Here is a 6,877-nt window from a genome sequence, read left to right on the forward strand (position 1 = left end):
TGCAGCCTCCAGACCCTCCCAAGTCAACCTTAAGGCTCTCTCCAGAGCTGATTCAGCTGCAGCACAACATTGCCCGTTAAGCAGATGAAGTGTTGCTGCCACAGAAATGGGGACACTTCCTTCTCCAGACCACCCCTCTGCTCCCCAGTAACACTCCTGATGCCTCTTGCTCCCTGGTTCCCCAAATAGAACAGGTGCTCTCTTTGACTGTGGTCCTACGAGTTTGTGTCTGACAATTTTGCCTCTATTGCCTTGGTTCCCAGGTAGGGTCATAGAGTATCCTGCAGGCATAGTTCATCAGTAAATCCACAGGTGGAATCACAGCCCTCAGAAATATAACCTTGTCACGAAAATACCTGTAATCTGTGAATTTTCTCCAGAAAATGTCACATCACGATTAAACAAACAAAATAACCCAAACCATAAAATAGCAATAGCAAAGGTGTTCCTAGAGAATTCTCATGGGCAGAACTGAACAGCTCTGTAGATAATCAGATGTAAAAGCCATCAAGCATTACCAGTTTTCAGTTAGCTTCGGGATCCATTTTATAAATCTAGAATTGCATCACATAATACACTGTTATTTAATATTATATTTAATTATGTAAGCCATTATATTGTGCAACCTGGCCTTCTCTAGTCTCCATTTTCCTTCTTAGTGAGACAACCAGTGAAGCAATGTCTCCAACATGGTTATTCTGAATCATTATACCTTATTTAAAACGTCTAGTTAATCAACATCAGACTAATCTTTTTTATGACTGTTTATTACATTGAAGATGCTGGCTAGTCCTGAAACTGAGGCAGTAGGAATGTGGTTTGCATGTTCACTGACACCTGTCTGCACAATGAGGTTCTGGTGTGAGTCACTTGGGATGGAGATGCTTGTCAGCCAGGTTTTGGGAGGTTCATGGACATGATTAAGTGATGTTGTCCCAAGAGGCTAGTGCACACACAACAAAAAGAAGTAAGTCTTCCAGTCTTGGAAAGTAAATAGAGGAAAAGCTGGCCTAGGCTTTTTTCTTTAATACATCTTTAGTTGTTATTTAAATTTCTTCATTACTACTTTATACTCACATTAGCAGACTAAGCTATCATGAGTAGTTTTCCTTTCTTCAATATTTTAATTTACATTAGCTGTTAGTTAGACCTACTTATGTGACCTGTCAGTGACAGTCAATGGCGTGGAGATGGGAAAAAACCCTCCAACCAATCAGGAAGATTATTTCCACAAATAGATTTGGTTTTTAAAGGCTGGAACACAAGGTTTGAAATATCTGCTCTTAGAAATACTCTGGTGAGCCAAGAAGTATTTCCTTGCTGCTGAGCACTTTTCATGCAGCACGGTCATGATTGTTTGAAGAAGGAGAGATGGAATCCCACCACTGGATCGGGATGTGGAGCAGGGCTGCTTGCTGAGGGTGCCCCAGGAGAGGCTGAGGAGAGATCAGCTCTTGGTGGTTCAAGTTGGTGTTCACGTAACTGATCCCTGCTCTCTCTTTCTAAGTGCTCTGAAACCAAATCTTAGATCAGACCTCTTGTCTTGATAGATGTACTCTTTTTTTAATTAGAAAGTGTGCTAATTTCAGCATAAAAACACTGTGCAGCAGTTTTAGCTTCTGAAAGTTGCTGCAGTTCTGTGGATGTCTAATTATTTACTCACTTTTTTTGAGACATCAGCATTTTAGAAAAGAATATATACCCTAGTTAGAGATTTTATTGGAATATATTTTATTAAAAGACCATGTGTGTCATAGAATATTAAATATTAAAACACAAGGCTCAATGCATTGTATATGTATCATAATTATTCTTGCTATAAACTATTAATACTCTAAAATTGATTACTAAATTATAAGTATTTTCCAAAATCCTGAAAATAAGACGTCTAATTACAAGAGAATTTCATGTAACAGTTAAAACAATTTCCATATCTGCAGGTTTAAAGAAAGCCCAAAAATCTAAGTTGAATGCAAACTGAACAGACCAAAAGGGAATAAAACCACACATATTTGTGAAAGACTTCTGCAAGGTGGTTTCTTTCTGTGAGTAGAAACTTGTAATAGTTGATGAGACACGTGATTAAAAATAATAATAACTACTAGCAAAAAAACCCAGAAATAAATCTTTGTGCAAGTATGGAAGCTTTTACTGAACCCTGGGCCCAAATGCCTTTTAGCTTTTTCTGGTATGGCTGAGAAATTTTTAATATTTTCCTTCTAAACTAATACCCAAAATTAAAAATACAGTAGGACTTCAGAATAGAATCTCCTAGGGATTTGAATGATGTTTTTCATTGGAGTTTGTTGCAGCAAGTCAGACTGTACTTGCTACTGCTGAGAATTAAAAAAGGGTAATTAGCAAAAACCAGGCAGAGATGCTTAACTGGATGAGCTGGATTGCATCTGTGCAGCTCATATGCAATCCAAAAGGGCTGCCAAAACAAGATGAAGACAGACTTAAGACTTTGCTTTGTATTCTCCTTGAATATACAAACACAGGCACACAAGATTAAAGCTAAGTTTTTAATAAAGCCCTATAGCTATAATACCTGATGCAAAATTGTACTCGATTTTAGGAGCCTGGCTCACATCATAAACTTTATGGATGAGAAGTTAGTAATTGATTTGGCTCTGTATTGAAGACAAAGCCCAATTTCTCAGAAGCATCAGCATAAGCTGTAAAGGGACTTGTAGTTCATGGGAAAAACATGCATTGCAGAAGTATACTGATTTTACCATAAGTGATCTGCTTCAGGAAGAAAGTTCTGCGAAGAAACTCCCTGCTCAACTCAATAAAAAATATGAAGCATTTCTTCCTAGTAAGCCTGAACTTTTAAAATTGGGTTTATCCCATGAGATAAATATGGAAAGAATCACCCTTAAAATTTAACTGGTTTTACTAAGCATCATTAATAATTTATTTTGAAATCTAACATATATATGCAAAGAGAACTTAAATTAGCAAACAAAGCCTGAATTTTACAGCAAATTATTTTTCTTGCAGATGAGTATCCGGAATAACTTCAGTGTAAGTGGCTATCAATAAAAAAGACTTCAAGGGTACAAAGCAAGAATTTATCCTTTTTTTCATAATATTTCAAAAGTAATTATCTTAGGAACCTGGAATAGAATAAATTACATAGTACTAACACTAGAAGAACTAGTTTAGTTTTACCTAGTTAATGGTAGGAAATTTGCTGTAAATGTGGATGCCAGTATTTTAATGAGACCTATCTTTGATATGTATCAATAAATTATATTCACATTATAAATTTTATAATTTAAGATTTATTTTAACAGTATCTTCAAATAGCTTTAAATGATTTTAACAAAATGGAGTAAATCTAGTTCAACTGAAAATCTTGACTGTTTTAGTACTGTTATGTGTTTGATATTTCTGTAAATCCTGAGATATTATGAAAAGATTTTAATATTCAGAATATGAAGATGTAAATCATTAAGTATAATTTTTCTAGCAGATGAATTCACCATGCACTGGTGTTGATACTTCATTGTTTTGCATCTGGTGTAGTGATTTAGAGATGTGCAGAGTCAGTGCAAAATATTACAAAATTAGAATCAGACTTTTCCAAATCCCTTTATGAAGGTGCTCAAAATGTGAGGCAGGAAACTGGAAAGTAATTTCCAGTGTCTTGTGGATCTGTTTTGGATACTGGGCTAGATTCTATTTTTATTCAACTAAATTCTTCAGAACTGATCCTTTTTATTGATAATTCATAGTTGAAGATGAGCTATATGGACCTGAACTGAAGAGTTCAGCCATGTACAGAATGGTTTCTTTGAACAAAATGTAACCAGTGGTAGGAGGCAGACTTTCAGTCATTCTCCATGGGGGGTTTTCTTAGGCATTTTCTGGAATTTTTACAAAAAGAGTCTGCTCTGTGTGCTTTGCTGGACAGAATATGCACAAAAATATTTTCAAACTAAATGCAGCTGGTTCTAATCCTCTGATAATTCAATCTACATGCATCCCTAGCTTTAACATGAACCAAGCCATCTGTAAAATGTTAGTTACATTAGAAGGCACAAATCTAGTTTTTGCCCAGATCCGAGCCAATCAATAACTCTTTCTTTCTTTGATCTTTGTATTTTCTGGAATAATGGCAAGACACCAAACCAAAGTCACCACAAAATTAATCCAAGCCTTAAAACTACCCTTAAAACTACAAGGAACAGTTTTTGATGAGGGGTTTCACTGCTGGTAGAGTTTCTTTCCTTGAGACATGCATTCCAGTGGTGATTCAAATTTTTCTGCTGAAATGAGAGGATAAACTGTACTTGCAATCATATTCAAGCAGTAGGAATCCTTAAAAGGTATTTCTATTTTAAAAATATATATGGCCCTCCTTGGCTTATTTCAGATGAAATCCAGACCAAAATTGTTTAAATAATCAGTAAAGACAATACAGGAACTAAATGCAGAAAGAATGCTGAGGAAAAAAAAATGCAGCCAATTCCAAGTATACTGAAAGAATTTTATTCATATTGTATATTCACATTCCCTTCAATAAGCACATTCATGTGCTTATTCCACACTCTCCCACTCCAGCTATAATGGGGTTCCAGTGACATATACAGATAACAGTTTGTATTTAAGAAGCCCAGGGTTGTTTTATTAAAAGGTAATGAATTTGCATGAGAAACGCCATTCTTTTTGTGGGAGTTCCTTTATGCATCAGGTAGCTTTCCTCCATTTGTGAGACACATTTTATTGAGCAGGATTTTCACTACCCTAAATTTATATAAGTGAGAGACAGTGGAGTAGGAAGGAGCATAAAGCACTGCTGCTGGAGTAGGGCATTATTTTGATTTTTTTCGGTGCAATTGTCCATGCAAGGGAGGGATGAGCAGAGTATGAAACTGGTGTCTGTCCTCCAACTCCTCTTTGGACCTTGAGGAAAGACAGTAACACTCAAAATGTTCTCAAGTCATTTTTTTGGCTACGTACAAAGACGATTCAAATGCAACTCTTCATATTCTGCTGAAGACAGCATATTTTCAGCAGAACTCCTCCTATGTATATAAACCCATAAGGCACAGAAATCAAGAAAAAGATTACTAACTTGAGTCCCTGTCTTTTAAGGAAAGGCTGGGCTATTCCTCTAGTTGTCAGGCATAATTAATAAGTTTTCCTCCACAATTTTTTCCTCCCTGTTCCTGCAGTCCTGTATTTTTCTCGCCATTTTATTAATGCTTATTAGCTTTACAATACAGTTTTTGCAGTCCTCAAAATCAATCACTTTTTTTACTGATGTGGAACCAGGTAGAATAATTTAATAGCTCTTCCTGCCATCACAATCAAACTTCTATAGCTTCATTTACCTGAAACCCTTACAGTCTATGTAGTGGTATTTTCATTTGAACTATTAACAAAGGCTAATACTGCCCGATGCTTTTTGCCTTTTATCTGGTGTCTTTACAGTCTCCTCTTATCCAGAGGACTGGATGCTCATCCCCTTCTTCCATGTTGGTAAAAGATTTGGGCGGACTCCATTGTTTCATCCACTCTGCTGGTGTGGTGTGCCATGGAAATGGTTTCTCACAGTTTTATGGTCAGTGCAGGTAACTGGTGCTCCCTGCTCTGAAGGATGCTGGAAGGCTGACATAGGTAGGGAGGGAAATGATGAAAAGAACATTCAGTTCCCATCTCCTGGGCTTCAGAACATAACCTGAAGTACAAAATACAGGAGCAATCCTACTGAAATTAGAAAAATATGAGAGATGAGTCGATTTCTCCTTTCCTATGCTGCCATCTGTCCTCTTCCAGCAAGATTCTGGTTTGACAGACTTTTGTAGAAAGAACACCTAAAGTAGAATTTGGTCTTCATAAACTGTAACAGCTGGAACTGTTAAAATGGTTTACAATGGTTACTGTTCACAATGGTTTTCCACATGAAAAAAATGCTGGCAACATCCTTAAATCCTTAGATTTGGCAGAGGAAAATAGTATAGTAAATATAATCTGTCTGGTGCATCTTTTATTCAAAACCAAAATCTCATTCCGTGTCATGCATACTTCACCCAAAGCATTCAGAGATGCAGCATGAGAGAGGGAACCTTTAAAAGGCTCACACAGAAATGGAGAGCACTGGAACTTTGAGGTCACTGTGGAGCCATTACAAATGTTACTGTTTTGATTTGAAACAAAGAACCTTCAGAATGTCACAGATGTGAAATGGGACTGGAACAGGCAGTCAACCTGGCAGGGCCATCTGAGCAAAACAACCTCTTATATCTCACAGTAGAAGGGAAGATTGTGAAAGGATTGGCAGAGTAGGGAGGAAAAAACCATTTAGAAACATTTAGAAATGTCCTCTGAAGAGGACTGGCTTGCCTGTTCTGAAATGTGGTAAAGGAGTGTACAGAGCATGAAACACCATTCATAATGTTACAGGAATGGTTAACTTGAGACATTTTTGCCAAATTTGACTGTGTACTGTCCCTGTTTTCCTCAGCTATGAAGTCCTAAAGGAAACTTGCCCTTCATAGTTCAAGGTTTATTTCCTTAAAAAATGTTATACCTCTGAAAATATGGAGCTGCAGAACCCAATGCCACTGCTTCAACTACCTGTGGAGATCCTACCTCCACTGGCTCCTGTTCAAAGGATGAATTTATGAGCACCTGGATACTTAATGAAACTTTTGTCTTCAATGCCTGTCTCACAACATCAACAATATTAGGTTTTGAATGGCATTTTTCTCCCTCTTTTGAGAAGCACTGCCTTTTCTTGTGACACCATTTATGCATCACAGGATGCTCAGGAAGAAATTTCCTCATATCTTGTCTCTAGCCTAAAACATTCTCTGTATGTAGAGTAAACCCTGGGAGTTGTGGCCATGACACATTAGGGATT

The sequence above is a fragment of the Prinia subflava genome, chromosome 2 (assembly GCF_021018805.1).
Source record: "Prinia subflava isolate CZ2003 ecotype Zambia chromosome 2, Cam_Psub_1.2, whole genome shotgun sequence".
In the NCBI taxonomy this organism is placed as follows: domain Eukaryota; kingdom Metazoa; phylum Chordata; class Aves; order Passeriformes; family Cisticolidae; genus Prinia; species Prinia subflava.